Raw genomic sequence first — 15,966 nt, 5'->3', positions numbered from 1 at the left:
ACGCAAAATGTAACCATCCATAAACAATAACTAGAGTGAATTTTCAAAGAAAAAATAACTGTAAAATAAAAACCCAGTCGACCATGGTAGTAATAATCAAATTTTATTCAAATCAAATGATGAAAAGAGATTACAAGTTCAAACAAATGAGATGGATAGTAGTAGCGTATTAGAGTGTGCCCCGCTTATTGGATACATAACCAAATTAAAGGATAACAAGGAAAAACAAAGTAGGGATAGGGATGGAGTAATGCATGCGGTGATGGCGAAGAAATTAGGGATGCAATGCAAACAAGTGATGATGATGAGCGAGAAGATATAACGCAACATGAGGGCTTCTTCACATATGGACACCAACGAGATGTCACCTGTTATGCCACGTCGGCATTGGGAGCTCGCGTGGCGTGTTTGGGACCTCGGATGGACCGCTTAACATGTTTTAGAGGTTCAAAAGAATGATTTGAAAGTTTAAGGGACCTAGGTGGAACCGTTGGACAAGTTTGACGACGTGGAGTGCAATTTACTCTAAAAAAGGTGTGACATTTAATTTTGATGTGTTAATTTGGACATATATTGTTTCCTTTTCATTCGAGCATTTTTAGGTCCATCTACATGATATATACCTGTACAATATAATCATTCTTAAAAGCTCCACATGAGAGATTGGAGAGGGAGAGAGAGGAGGAATGGGAGATTGGAGAGGGAGACAGAGGAGCAATGGGAGATTAGAGGGGGGGGGGGGGGTGGAGAGGAGTAAATGGGAGAAGATATAAGACAACATGAGTGTTTCTTCGCATATGTTCACCAATGAGATGTCACCTGTCATGCCACGTAGGCGCTTGGAGCTCGTGTGGCACATATGGGACCTCGGATGGACCACTTAATATGTTTTAGAGGTTCATTGGACCACTCTCAGTAGTATGTAAAAGCTTTAAGTCTTGTAGTGACATGATAGTTGGTTTCACAAACATCTGAAAGTCGTAAAATGTAGCCATCCATAAACAATAACTAGAGTGAATTTTCAGTAATAATCAAATTTTATTCAAATCAAATGAAGAAAAGAGATTACAAGTTCATACAAATGAACAGATGGATAGTAGTAGCGTATGAGAGTGTGCCGCGCTTATTGGATACATTACCAAATTAAAGGATAATAACAAGGAAAAACAAAGTAGTGGATGGGATGGAGTAATGCATGCGCTGATGGCGAAGAAATTAAGCAAACAAGAGTGATGGTAGTAATATAATAATCACGGCAACCAGGCCTAGGTGGAGCGGCTGAGGATCTTCTCGATGGCCTGCAGCGCCGTGATGGCGTTCTGGATGTAAAAGGCGAGCTGGGTGGAGACGGCGGAGACGGGGTTGTCGGCGATCTCCTGCTTGACGTCGTCGGCGGCGGAGGGCAGCGGCGCGGTGGGGTCCTTGTCGAACTGCTTGGCCTGCTGGAGGTAGGTGTCCATGCGTGGCGTGGCGAAGAGGCGGACGGCGTCGGTGTCGTCGCCCCTGTCTCCGAAGCGCTGGCGGCCGTGGGAGGTCTCGGCGGCGAGGGCGTAGGCGCGGCCCTTGGCGTCGTAGACATCCTGGGAGCCCATGAGCGCGAGCAGCTGCTGGAGCTCGGCGCGGAGCATGGCGACCTGCTTCTGGGACTGGGCGTCGTCGACCCTCGTGCCGTCCAGCACCTTCTGCGCGTCCGCCAGCGTGCGCCGCGCGTCGTCGAGGTTCTTGCCGTCGGCCTGCGCTCTCGCCACGCCGATGGCGTTGGCGTGTTGCCGGCGGGCGATCTCGGCCTGCACCGAGCGCACCTTGCTGCTGGCGTAGACGGACGGGGTCTGGGTGCGGAAGATCTCGAGGTCCACCGTGGATTGGGGCCGGGGCTTGGTGTTGGTGACCAGAGCCGAGCTGGCCGTCTGGGCGGAGTAGCTGAGCTGGGCCTCGGCCAGTGCCGCGGTGAACTCCGTGTCAGACTGGCTTTTCAGGAGCGTGAAGTCGACGGTGACCTTGCGCACTTCTCCGGCGAAGACGTAGCCGAAGTCGATGGTGATCACCTTGGTGGCGGGGTCGGTGGTCTGCTTGTAGTCGGTGCCGGGAGCCACGACCATGGTGTCGAGGTCGCCGGCGCTGGGGTCGTCCTGGACGGTCTTGGGCCTGAGGGTGAGCGTCACGTCCTGCGCGACCACGGTGAGGAGCCCGGCCAGCAGCTGCGAGAAGGGCTTGGTCAGGGACTCAGGGTGGACCCGTCCGGCACGGTGCTGAAGGTGCCGCCGTGGGATTTCCTGGCGATGTCGGTGAGCAGCTGGTGGTCCGTGTCCTTGCCGAAGCCGAAGGTGTAGACGGCCACCCTGCCGGGGTCGACGTCCCGGGCGTTGTTGGCGGTCTGCTGGCCGTCGGACATGAGGAAGATGTTGGCGGTGCGGGCTTTGGTGTTGACGCGGTCGGTCAGGACCGCCAGCCCGGTGTCGAGGCCGGCCTTGATGTTGGTGCCGCCGCCGGCCGCCAGGCGGTCGATGATGGCCTTGATGTCGGCCTGCGCGGCGGCGGTGACGGAGCGCAGCTTGCACTCCCTGGTGGCGCCGTTGGAGAAGGTGACGATGGAGAGGCGGTCGACGGGAGTGAGCTTCATGAGCACGAACTGCATCGCCTTCTTCATGTTGTCAATCTTCTCCCCGCCCATGCTGCCGCTCACGTCGAGCACGGTCACCAGGTCCACACCCTCCCGCACGGCGGTGGAGCGTGTGGCGTCCAGCTCCACCACCGCGGTCACACTCTCCGCCTTGTCCAGCGCCACATCGTCCCTGTTGTAGTCTATCGGATCTTTCACCGTCACCAGACCCTTGGTGTTCCCTGCATACATCCATGCATGATTCATTCATTCATACAATTGCAGGGTATGTGTGTATCTAATTAACCTACTAGCTAATGACAGTACGTACGTACCTGCATTCGTGGTAGGAGTCGGCTCGTCATCGTTGTAAACCATCCTGACCGTGCTACGGCGAGAATGCTACCAAGCTGCTGCTTGGACCAATCCAAGATAGAGTAGTAGTGCTAGCTGGTTTGCCAAGCAGATAGCACACTACTGACTGGTGGTAGATGTTCATGTATTGCTCTTGCCTATATATACACGTGGTGGGTGCTGTAGGATGCCTATATCGATCGACCTAGAGATATGCTTGCATCATCTCTCACTCTCTCTCTCTAGCTAGCACGGGTTACTGTTTATAACTTTGACTGCTAAATAGAAATATTCAATAAAGATAGTTTACAAAACTAACTTTACAACCCCTACGCTAATTCGCAAGATGAATCCAATGAGTTCTTTAATCGTATGAACAGAGGATGAAAATTGTAGTATTACTGTTGCCAATCACTGTGGAACTTGGCTCATTAGATTCGTCTCGAAAAATTGCACCCATATGTGAAAAAGTTTTGCAAATAAACTTTATTTAGTTCTTCATGCATGAAAAATTCCTCCGCACTAAAGTTTAGCGCTGAGGAACCAAACAGGGCCGAGATTATACAATGTACCCTCCTCTCTCGCGGTCTCACCTCACATGGTATAATGCAAATTGCTAGCTCATCACATCACATGCTACCGACTGGATGGTTACGTTCACGCAGCATTATGAGCAGTTCTTTAAGACTCAAACAAAAGGACATCGATCGGAAGGCTTCGTCGTATGCACAATATATAAACCGGGACGTCACATGATAGATAGACCTAGCTAGCGTGCGTAAAAGCAGACGTCTACAGATCTACGTCGAATATATATATATATATATATATATATATATATATATATATATATATATATATATATATATATATATATATAGATGAACAGGGTGAATTCATTAGTCTGATATTTCAGATCGCACCCACACCCATTTTTTGTACTTAGTACTTTCGCAGAAAATAAAGTTTTATATTCAATTTAACCATAGACGATTGTCGAGTTAGTAGGACTAAGTGCGTATATAATTATTCCATAACTTATATTTTCTAGGCTGTGTTTAGTTCGTGAATTTTTTTGGATTTGGGAACTGTAGCATTTTCGTTGTTATTTGGCAATTAATGTCTAATCATAGACTAATTAGACTTAAAAAAATCATCTCGTCATTTACAGTTGAACTGTGTAATTAATTATTTTTTCAACTGCATTTAATGCTCCATGCATGTGTTCGAAGATTCGATGTGACAGGTATTGTAGGAAAAATTTTAGGAACTAAACAGGGCCTTACTAGAGAACTATTAGGACTGCACATGCAGAAGCGATGCTCATGCGGCATCTAGGATCTTAGGTGGACACTCTAAAAAATAGAGAAATCCTTCGATAGGGTCCTCGTTCTATTCTAATTCTAAACCTATTGTCGTCCACAGTTTCCTTGTCGACGCGAAGGGGCAAGCAGCCCCCAAAGTCTGAGATCAGAACTCATACTGCAGTTGTGGCTTGAAGGCCGCATGCAAGTTCTTCAATATTTAGAGAGTATGTGTTAGTACGATATCGCGCTATCAACTTATTTAATCTTTCTCGATGAAGTTGGTTGATTAGGACAAAATTGTATCCCTTAGGAACCGTACATGCACCTTTGTTTGGATGCCGATTGAATATTGTTACAATACGAAATACTTTTGTAGACTCAGCTTCTGTCTCTGGGGAAGTGCTCACATCAACTCCAATTTGGATAAATTCTCACAAAAATCAGAAACATCTAGCTATCATAATAAATTACCCACCTCTGCCATTATGAAAATTAAATAAAGTAACTCACTTTAAATGTAGCTAAACTATTATAAAAAATCTAAAGTATCCCCCTAATCTTCGTGTAAATTACCGAACCATGCCATTATAAAAATAATACAAATAACCCCCTAAACTTGCATATAAATTATCCAATTATGTCATTATTAGAAGTTAAATTACCCATAGATCTAAATCTAAATTATATAAGTATAATAAAATATTTAAGTGCACGAATATAAAATTCTAAATTACTATTTCTATCATTATTAATATATTATTAATATTATTTTTATATAAAAATACTATCCACGATATGTGTCATCATGCATTCATGTCTGATGAAAGAGATAAGAATACCAATTCATAAACAAATAATTCAACTAAATATTTATCGAATACGTATTGAGCTGTGATGCAAAATGAAATCTATTATAACTAGGTACTAATGATAAATATATATTTTAGAGTATGTGTTAGAATATTTAATAGATGAAAAGGGTGTGAGATAGATAATTATAATTATTAACTATAAATCTCATTTTTATATTAATTCTAATTAGCCCGTGCGGGAGCACGGGTTGATTGGTTAGTTGAACACTAATGGGATAATCCAACGGTTTCCCTACCCTTTTTATCCATTCCCTAGGAAAAGTGCAGATGTCCTCCGGAAATTTTGTATCCGTAGAATTATATTTGAAATCCTATGGAAATTAGGCTGTACTTAAACCTTTGCACCAAAGGTTTAGATTTAATCCAGCTCAAGAAGATGAGTCAAGAGAACATGTTGGAGTCTGCTGCTCAGATCTCCTAGGGATCAGAGAATGCATCATGTATTATGCAATGACCATTGCTAGCTACAATTGAATATTTTCATTTAGTGGAGGGAATAAAAATATATGACAAGATTGTCAGACAATTATATTTAGTTTTTTTAGATTGAGTAAAAGTTTAGGCCTTCAAACATTCAGGGATGAATGTCTACAGCCCGTTAGGCAATTCTATTTAATGTGGGAGGAGTACACTACCCAACGCCGTGCAGACAAGATTGCATTGTTGGGATGGTTTGGCACAGAATGGTGCAGTCCTCACTTGTGCATATATCTATAGCCATAAATTAAGCCTCACAAAGGAACATCCAATTCTATGCATGGCAATAATAAGGCGAAATTCAGTTAGTGTTGACTTATTTACGGAAACAATGTTGGATCCTTGCAGCAACACACATTAATTTGAAATTTTTTTTATTTAGTCTAAGAAATTAGGAAGAGAGGTATTTGCTATTGAGTAATAGGTCAATACATATGGAGAGGGTCAATACTTCTTCTATGAACACACAAAAGAAGCCGCAGCAAGCTTCTTAATTTTTTTTGAATGAACAACACTCGATGGGTGCGTTTCTGTTGATATAGCAAAAAAAATACAAGGTTATATCCATGGGAGGACATAACTAGGCAAAAAAAAGAGAAAAAAAAGAAACATAAAAAATAAACACCGGCGAGTTAGATTGGGACATCAACGTGCGCCGAAAAGGACTTAACTCAAACCACCAGGCTGGTCAGATTGGAACATCGACGCAATCCACATGATGCAACTCGACGAGAGAACTCTGCCCAATCTGTTTAGAATGTCGACACAGACCTCAACAGCAACTCCGTCCAATCGGACACGGCACCCACCAACAAACACACTCACCTAATCGTCGAAACCTGCAGTGTGACCTTGTGTCGATAGGAAACCGACAGAAGCATACTTCACCATATCGAGAAGGCAACCGCCATGCGGGATCCTCCGCCGTATACGGATATATGAGCTGTGTACATGGGCTGTTTTACATTTATGGTCTGAAAGTTTAGGCCAAAAAGTGGCCCACTTCTAAGCTGGGCCAATTAATAAATGGGCCATGAATGAAGAGTCAATGTCCATGTCATTAGACACATCATTGTCCTCGTTAGCAGACACGTTATCATGAGTGCCATGTCATCAGCCACATTGGCATCCATGTCAGCAATATATAGTTGCCACGTCAGCATCCACATACATCACCATCCACGTCAGCAACCACATCACCTGACTATTCAATTTGTGATGATGTTTGTGATGTTTATTTTCGTCACAAACACTGGGCCTGGGCTGGGCTGCGTGGGCTCAAAGCTAATCTATGTACAGTTAAGAAATATCATAGAGATTGCTTTAAATTTGTGACACTCAATCCATGATGTTGTTCTAAAACCGTCACAGACACTATCTTATGATTGATTTTTAAGTGATCTATGATGAAATTGTTCTGTGATAGATTAAATGGTTTTTGTAGTGGTAGTGCCATTGTAACACCACACTCCACTTGACAAAGTGAGACCATAAATTCTAGATCTCTCATAGGCTGCCTTGTAGTCCCCACCACGAGAACACAACGCGCACCTGGGGGGGGGCACATCCACCATTGGGCTCACCTCTTGTAGCCTCGAAGAATCAGTGCATGCGGGGGCGTCACCATGCCCGGCTCAGCACTTCATATCACGGATCCATTTCAAAAGTTACCATCAGGATGGTGAACAATATAATGTTGCCCTGCTTCCCCAGAACTCCATCAAACAGCTGAGCCGCTGCCACAGGTCGACCTCACCTCCTTGCTTCACCTGCACACAAAACCTTTGCCGCCATGTTAGTGAGTCAGAGTAGTCTCTTGCGCCATCTTCCGATGATATACTGCACTAGATATCCCAGCCCAGCTGAACGACTCGCCATATGGTTCACTACAAGCCAAGTCATCCCATGACGCTGATGCTGCAAGTGGAACTTTGTTTTATTAATTGAGATCAGATCACTGATTGGTTTTGAGCCTGAGGATCAAGGCCGGACCGTAACACCATCCAAGGAGCTGATGTTGGTGGGCCAAACCAAAAATGGGGAGAGGTTGGTTTGTCAAACCTAAAATGCATGGGCTGGTTACTCCAAAGCCCACAACAATCCACTTGTTGGCTGATGCAATCTCCACGCTGGCAGCCATGTCATGTTGATCTGCCTATAGTGGTGATGTGGCTTTTCTATCCGTGACGGATATCTATCATTTACATGACCGCCGAGAATAAAGATAGAAAACAAAGTCAGCTTGCAATGATCCAACTATAGTCCTAAGTTATAGAAAGCATGGAACCGTAAATGACGACATCATGCAATGCACCGGCATCCCGTGCCCATGGTGATGTGGCTTTTCTATATATCCATGACGGATATCTATCCCAAATGGCGACGATTTGTGATAAAACGTTTGTTTTTGTCACTAACTCTAGCTCTAAGTCAGGCTATGCGAACCTAAAGGTGTTCTAAGGGACATCACGGATTGTGTCGATCCGTGACGATATCGAACAAACCACATTATACATATTAATCTATAACGCTTGGTACATAACAAAATTTGAAATCATCACAAACATATATATTTTTCTAGTGATCTATGGTAAAACTTGTATGTCACATGTTAAATGATTTGTTGTAATAAATTTTTTAAAGAATAATCAAAATCCAAGCTAGCCAAAGAAAAGAACATGATTGATATGCGCTCATTGCTGCAATCAACAAATCCAGCTAGCCCGACCAGTGTCACTTGCATGTGGACTGCTAGAGTGTGAATGCATTCAGCAAATAAAGTATCTACGAATTTATTTAGGACTGTAGACTGTGACAGACAGACTTGCATGTGGATGTTATCGTAGGAAACTAGTTTATTTAACTAAAGGTATCACATCAAGCTTGTGTAAATTAGGACTATAGTTGGATCGTTATTGCAAGTTGGCTTTGTTTTCATTAGGAAACTAGCTAGTTTGTTTAACTAATAAAGGGATCACATCAAGCTCATACGATGATAGATAGTAGATAAATGTAACATGGGCGCGGCATGCTTTTGTATAACTTAGGATTATACAGTTGCTTGGATCATTGCAAGCTGTGGCTTTGTTTTCTATCTTTGCTGTCAGCTTCGGGCTGGGGCCGGCATTCAGCTCTACTCATCGACTTGTCTCTCCTGAACGTGCGCATGCATGTGATGACATCCAATTTATTATTAGTAGTGTAAGATGCCAAGAAAGACTTGATCTGTATGAAAAAAAGGACTTTATCTACATCTGTGTCTAACTAATTAACTAGATCATATTAATACATTTAGAGAGAATGCAATAATTTTGGGTAACTCCGTCACTTAGGCACTCTCTGATCATGTTTTCAAACAAAATTTGACATGCTAAAATCCTAGCAAACTAACAAATAGTTCATTCATACTACCAATTTATAACAATATATTTATATAATTGATAATGCATATAACTATAATAAATAGATACTATTCACTTATCAAATAAATTGATAAAACATATAAATACAATAATTTGACAAATAAATTGATAACGCATATAACTACAATAAGATGCTCCAAATAAAAATAATTATCACATGTATAAACTAAATCAAGTAATAACTGTTTCTAAAAATTAATTGCTAAGTTATAAAGAAAAATAAATAACCTTTTTTTCAAAAAAAAGCAAAAATTCGCCTCCCCTCACCTCATTCAGCTACTCATGGCAGCTTGAGGGGGGGAGGGGCTGGGGTATTTATAGGCTCGGGCCAAAGGCACCGGTTGGTTTCAATGATCCGGTGCTAAATTTTGTTCAATAGCACCGGGTCAAGGCACCAACCGGTGCCTTAGGCCCGAGCTCCTGGCAGCTGCCACGTTTCATCACTATAGGAACCGGTTATTACTATCAACCGGTGCCTATAGCGCCGCCTTCATTTGGTACCGGGTGGTGGTTCAAATCGGTGCTTATGCTGACGCATTGGAACCGGTTGGAACCACCACCCGATGCCAATTGTCCTCCACTAGGTTGGTCCAAGGCCAAAGGTACCAGCTGCTATTGTGATATAAAAGCATCTCCAATAGATTACTCATATCCCATATCCAAAACATATTCTCTCTACATTACCAATAATTACATTACCAACAGGTGAATTGAGCTGACTGCCCGATGCTGACAACAAAGATAGAAAACAAAAAGCTCGCTCGCAATATATGATCAAACAGAAAGCATCGAACCCTACAGGACGCCACCAGACAATGCACCTGCAATGCTTATTGTACGCTCACATGCCAAACCCATAAAAAATGAAACATTACAGAGAAGATGGGCGCTCATTGCTGCAAATGAATCTAGCTGTCCCGACCAGTGTCACTTGCACACTGCAAGTTTAAGTATCTACAAATTTCTTAGGACTACGCTGCTGAGACAGAGCATGCTTGCATGGATGTCGTGTTGTAAGAATAAACAAGTTTATTAATTAAACGGTTGGATCAATCAACTCTTATAGATCGATCAATAATGCTAGCTTGCCTACAAATCACTTGCATGCTACAAGTTTAATTATGTATCTACCAATTTGTTAAGACTGCATGAGTGTGAATGCATATGCTGCAAGTAAAGCATCTACAGATTTATTAGACTAGACTGTGACAGAGCGAAACAGACTATGGCAGCTTATTATCAATTGTCGGCATGTCTCTATCAAGACGTGACTTGAAAGTTGTAAGAAACACCCACTAAGTACATAAGATGCCTATCAAATCCTATTTTCCATAACTCTCATTTTTTATGTAGGGCCTTAAACAAACTGTTTGCATGGTCGTTATGCCATCTAGTCCTTTAGATTGTTTCATTTGTATTTTGTGGTGCCATCTAATCACCAACTGACAGGCCAGTATATGTACTTCACATGGGTGCGGCATGCAGGTGCATTGTCTGATGTCGTCGTGTTCGATGCTTTCTATAACTTAGGACTATAGTTGGATCATTGAAAGCTGGCTTTAATTAAAAACTTAAAGAATGATCAAAATCCAAGCTAGCCAAAGTAAATACGCACATGATCTATCAGTCCAGATCGAGAAGATGGGCGCCTATTGCTGCAATCAACGCATCTAGCTGTCCCGAGACCAGTGTCACATGCACACTGCAAAGTTTAAGTATCTACAAATTTCTTAGGACTATGCTGCTGAGACAGAGCACGCCTGCATGGATGTGGTGTTACAAGGATGGAATCAAGTCTGATATATCGATCAATAATGCTAGCTTGCCTACAAATCACATGCATGCTGCAAGTTAATAATGTATAAGGCTGCAAGACTGTGATGAATGCACGCTGCAAGTAAAGCATCTATAGATTTATTAGGACTAGACTGTGACACGCTGACAACAGATTTGCATTTTTAAATAAAGGGGTCACATGCTAGTTTGAGTATCTAAAAATTTCTTAGGACTATACTGTGACAGAGCAACTTTTGAATGGAGGTGGTCATCAAGTCTGATGGATAGATTATTATTGTACTTACCTTATATCCATGCATCTTCCTCGCAGCTACCATTTAAATTTTACTATTACCTACGCTTGGCCGCTTGCAATACATTACGGTACTTGAAACCGATTTCTAGTGATTTCTGGAAATAAAAGGGTAGTCTTGTCCAAAATAATTTGTGTCAATACACCAAAAAAGGTCAATATCAACGAGATCTTGCAGCCGGGCGACCAAAACTGACTGGCAAGACCCATCAACTGCATTATTTTTATTGCAGACGTGTGTGTAGCTAGCGTTTACGAACGGCATGGCATCCTAACTTACTGACGACGACCATTGCTCTTTGCTTGCGGTTCCTTTGGTATGGCTTTGTATTATTTCTGTCAGCAATCTATTCATAATAAAAAGTTTAGTCATGGTTGCTATGCTATCTCGATAGTTTATCAATCCATGCTTAGTTTTATTCATGTGTTGTGTGAAGTATATGGTTAGGCCAGATGATCTGGGTATGGATGTTGGTTCATTGTACTTTCAGCCTTGCTCTAGCTCTATGCTTGTCCATCCAAAGGGTAGGAGTCCCAGGGGAGCTAGGGTAGTGACGTCATACGCGAGGGTGGAGCTCGAGTATGTGTGATCCTATGGATATGATGGTGCTCTACAGTTTGACTGGGGTAGACACCAGGTAGTAATAACCCTGTCCGTCCACTGTAACAGCTGTGTTACGGTTAGTGTATTCCCCGACGTGGGAGTACAGTCACTACTACATTAGTCTAAACTGAGACGGACAAATTTCATTTTCTGAGGTGGGCACAAGAAACGCCTCATACTAAAGGTCACATGAAATGAAGTATTTTCTGAGGCGGTTTGGTGCTAGCTTCAGTTAATCAAATAAAAAAATAATAAAAAAAGAAAACCCGTGACGAGCCCGCTGAGCCCATCACGGGCTCGCCAAGCCCATCTAGGCGCCGCTCGCTGCCACTCCGCCGCCGGCCACTCGCTGTGCGCTCTAGGCCGCGGCCGCTCGGGCCACGCCGCGCCGCGCCGCTTCTCAGGGCCGCGGTCGCTCGGGCCGCACCGCCGCCAGTCGGGGCCTCCACCTCTGGTCCACGGATGGGCTACGCCACGCAACCGCCGGCTGGGGCCTCCGCGTCTGCTCCGCCGCGGTCGCCTCACACCGCCGCCGCCTCTGGTCCGCCACGGCCGCCGCTTCTGCTCCATGGGGGAAGGAGGGAGGGAGGGAGGGAGAGAGAGCACCGCGAGATCTAGATCCACCGCGTGTGAGAGGAGGGAGGGAGGGAGAGACAGATCGGGGTGGGTTAGGGTTTACTTTATTTATATATTTTATGGGCAACCGGGCTCATATGGAATTTATTGGGCTCGGCCCATTAACTGAGGCAATTTTCTATAACGTGTCCGCCTATGAAAATAGGGGTATTAACAGAGGCGGTCACGTTAAAGGTGACCGCCTGTGTTAATCGATTTTGTGAGACGGTTACTGTAAACGCCTCAGTTAATAAGAAATGACCGCCTTTGTTAAAACTGGGCATTAACAGAGGCGGTTATTTTTTTGACTACCTCAGAGCTCCAAAAAAATGGTCACTGTTAATCAGTTTTTTAGTAGTGGGTGTAGGAGTTCATGCAAATATGTAACGACCCTAACAGTACCTAGGTCGGGACATTCTCCTTGACATTCCCATTTTCTTTGCACCTACAGTTCTAACCATGTGAGTAGCATAACCTTTGCTAATGGATAGATGCACTAGGACGCCTGATCTTGCCTAAGCTCCAGCTAACGTTAGTTATATGTTTATTCTTTATTTATCTTTTATCCTTGAGAGTTGGCGTGTGTGTGTGTCATTATTCTTTTTATCATGGCTTACCCCTGTTTAGGCTATGTCTATACCTTAATGCACAATGTCACGATTATTGCCAAGTATTGCCACTGCCATCCTTTGAGAAAATATAAATAATGATACCTGAATACTCTCCGCGTGAAATGCTACAATGCTATATATCCATGTGTTTGCTGATCTTTCTGTAATTGTTAAGTTATACTGACACAAGCATTTCTGGCGCCGTTGCTAGGGATGGGCCTAACAACCCCGTTTCTATTGATGACGCTAAGAAATGTCAATAAGCATTTCTGGCGCCGTTGCTAGATATGGGCCTAACAATCCCGTTTCTAGTGATGACGCTAAGAAATGTCAACACCAAATAGATATTGGGAAGGACTCCTTACGTAATATTCGGCTAGGATTTCCATGTAACCATATCCCCCTATATAAGGGCGGGCAGGGACCCCGGCCCTCCAAAGCATAACCTATATTTAAGCAGTACAAACCACCAACATGACATAGGGTATTACACATCTCGCGGTCCGAACCTATCTAATGCTTTGTGTTCCTTGCAATTGCATTAGTGTCACATAGCATGCTGCAAAGTATCTAATTAGTGACCTACATGGTTGTTCCCGTGGATGCGTCAGCAGAGATTACAACTGACTGCCCATGATGATGTATAATTGTCTAAATAAAGTCATATTCTATGGAACAATGCCTTATTATTCTACTGAGTACATGTGGCAGCTTATTATTAATGGTCAGCATGTCTCTATCAAGATGCACATGCATGTGACTTGAGAGTTGTAAGAAACACCAACTGAGTATACATGATGCCTACCAAGTCTTATTTTCCATAACTCCATTTTTTTATGTAGGGTCTTAAACAAACTGTTTGTACGGTTATGCCATCTAGGCATTTAGATTGGTTCATTTGTATTTTGTGATGCCATCTAATCACCAACTGACAGACCAGTATGCTTCACATGGGTGCGGCATGCAGGTGCATTGTCTGATGTCGTCATGTATGGTTCGATGCTTTCTATAACTTAGGACAATAGTTGGATCATTGCAAGCTGGCTTTAAAAATTAAAGACGCACATGATCTATCAGTCCAGAGAAGATGGGTGCCTATTGCTGCAATCAACGCATCTAGCTGTCCCAAGACCAGTGTCACATGCACACTGCAAGTTTAAGTATCTACAAATTTCTTAGGACTATGCTGCTTAGACAGAGCATGCTTGCATGGATGTCGTGTTATAAGGATGCATGGATCAATAATCAAGTCTGATTGATCGATCAATAATGCTGGCTTGCGTACAAATGACATGCATAATGCTACAAGTTATAATGTATAAGACTGCAAGAGTGTGATGAATATGCACGCTACAAATAAAGCATCCATAGATTTATTAGGACTAGACTCTGACAGACTGACAACACAGACTTTCAAGTTTAAAGAAAGGGGTCACATGCATGCTGCTAGTTTAAGTATCTAAAAATTTCTTAGGACTATACTGTGACAAAGCAGCTTGAATGGAGGTGGATATCAAGTCTGATGAATATATTAATGTTACTTACTTTATATCCATGCATCTTCCTCGCAGCTACCATTTAAATTTTACTATTACCTACGCTTGGTCGCTAGCAATACACTACAGTATTTGAAACCGATTTCTAGTGATTTCTGGAAATAAAAGGCTAGTCTTGTCGAAAATAATACGTGCCAATACACCAAAAGGTCAATATCAACGGGATCTTGCAGCCGGGCGACCAAAACTGACTGGCACGACCCATCATGCTTTATTTTGATAAAAAAGCAGGCGCGCATGTGTGTGTGTGTGTGACCCATCTTTTTTTTAATCATCTTTCAATAAGAAATCCAAGCACACTCTTCTTGATCTACACAGCCTCTGCGTGTTTTAGTAGAGAAGGAACTAAAGCTAGACTTATTTGAGAATTCCATCTTCTTAGTGACAGTGGAGATTGATTTATCCAATAGGCAAGTCATACAGGGGCAGCAGAGCTATTTCTAATTCACATCCCCTCTTATGTATGCGGTCGACATAAATGCCTAATTTTATGGACACAATCAACCTCAAATGCTCCATCGTTGCTGCAGGAGTGCAGGTCAATATCAAGTTCCCCTCACTAGTAGAAAACAAGCCAAAGGTCCACCCCAAAAGGTATCAGCATGAAGAAGACCCGGTACCAATGCTAACATTGGTACCGGGCCTTCTTTATGTTGGTAATTTTGGGGTGGATGGGTGCCTAAGAAGATCCTTTAGTACCGGGTGGTAACACCATCCGGTACTTAAAGGTGCTCCACGGGTTACATCAAAATGGAAATATCTCCCTCTCAATCACACCAACTATGTAGGTGAGATGGTAATTGAGCTACATGTGAGACAAGAAGTCGCGGTTTCGAATCTTGGCCACTGCACGTGCGCGTATTTTGCGTGAAAAAATCATGCGACTTCTGACTTTGAACATGCGCATGTGCGGGCCTCTTCTCGGGTTTAATATATTTTTTGACCGAAAATACTTTGGTATCGAGTGGAAACTTCACCCGCCGGTACTAAAGAGAGCCTTAGCCGGTTGTTTTACCCGGTGACGAAGGCCGATAATTTTAGTCCCGGTTTTGTAGTACTGGTTTCAAGAACATGTACCTAAAACCCTTAGCAACCAGTGATGATGATGGACTCTTTTCTAATAGTCCATGCGGTGTAGATTGGACTTGTCTCACTAGTGCGGTGGGACCGTAAATGATCTAGCCCACACGCCAGTGGACGAGTCCCTCAGCAGTGGCTCATGCAATATCAATTAATGTACCACAATTGGAGCAATGATAATTTAACAATAGTTGTTGTAGAATTGTCGGAGGAAATAACAGTCTTTTCTACTTTCACATGCTAGTTATCAAGAACTCCAGAGTTTAAGATAAACATAAATATTGTTTTTGTTGATCTTGATTAGTACAATATAGGAATCGGGTGCACCCTCTTCCAAAAATCAGGTTGTTATTCAAATCCAAAATTTCCAAAAAAAAAGA

At 43.1% G+C, this 15,966-nt stretch overlaps 1 pseudogene; it reads right to left on the bottom strand.

The window, feature by feature from the left end:
• Positions 1-1,110: 1,110 nt before the first annotated feature.
• LOC120668017 lies at positions 1,111-2,977 on the bottom strand (annotated as a pseudogene).
• Between the last annotated feature and the right edge of the window lie 12,989 nt (positions 2,978-15,966).

Source organism: Panicum virgatum, chromosome 3N (genome assembly GCF_016808335.1).
Source record: "Panicum virgatum strain AP13 chromosome 3N, P.virgatum_v5, whole genome shotgun sequence".
Classification (NCBI taxonomy): Eukaryota; Viridiplantae; Streptophyta; class Magnoliopsida; order Poales; family Poaceae; genus Panicum; species Panicum virgatum.
The sequence above is the reverse complement of the archived record's forward strand: the minus strand, read 5'-3'. Positions and strand labels throughout refer to the sequence as shown.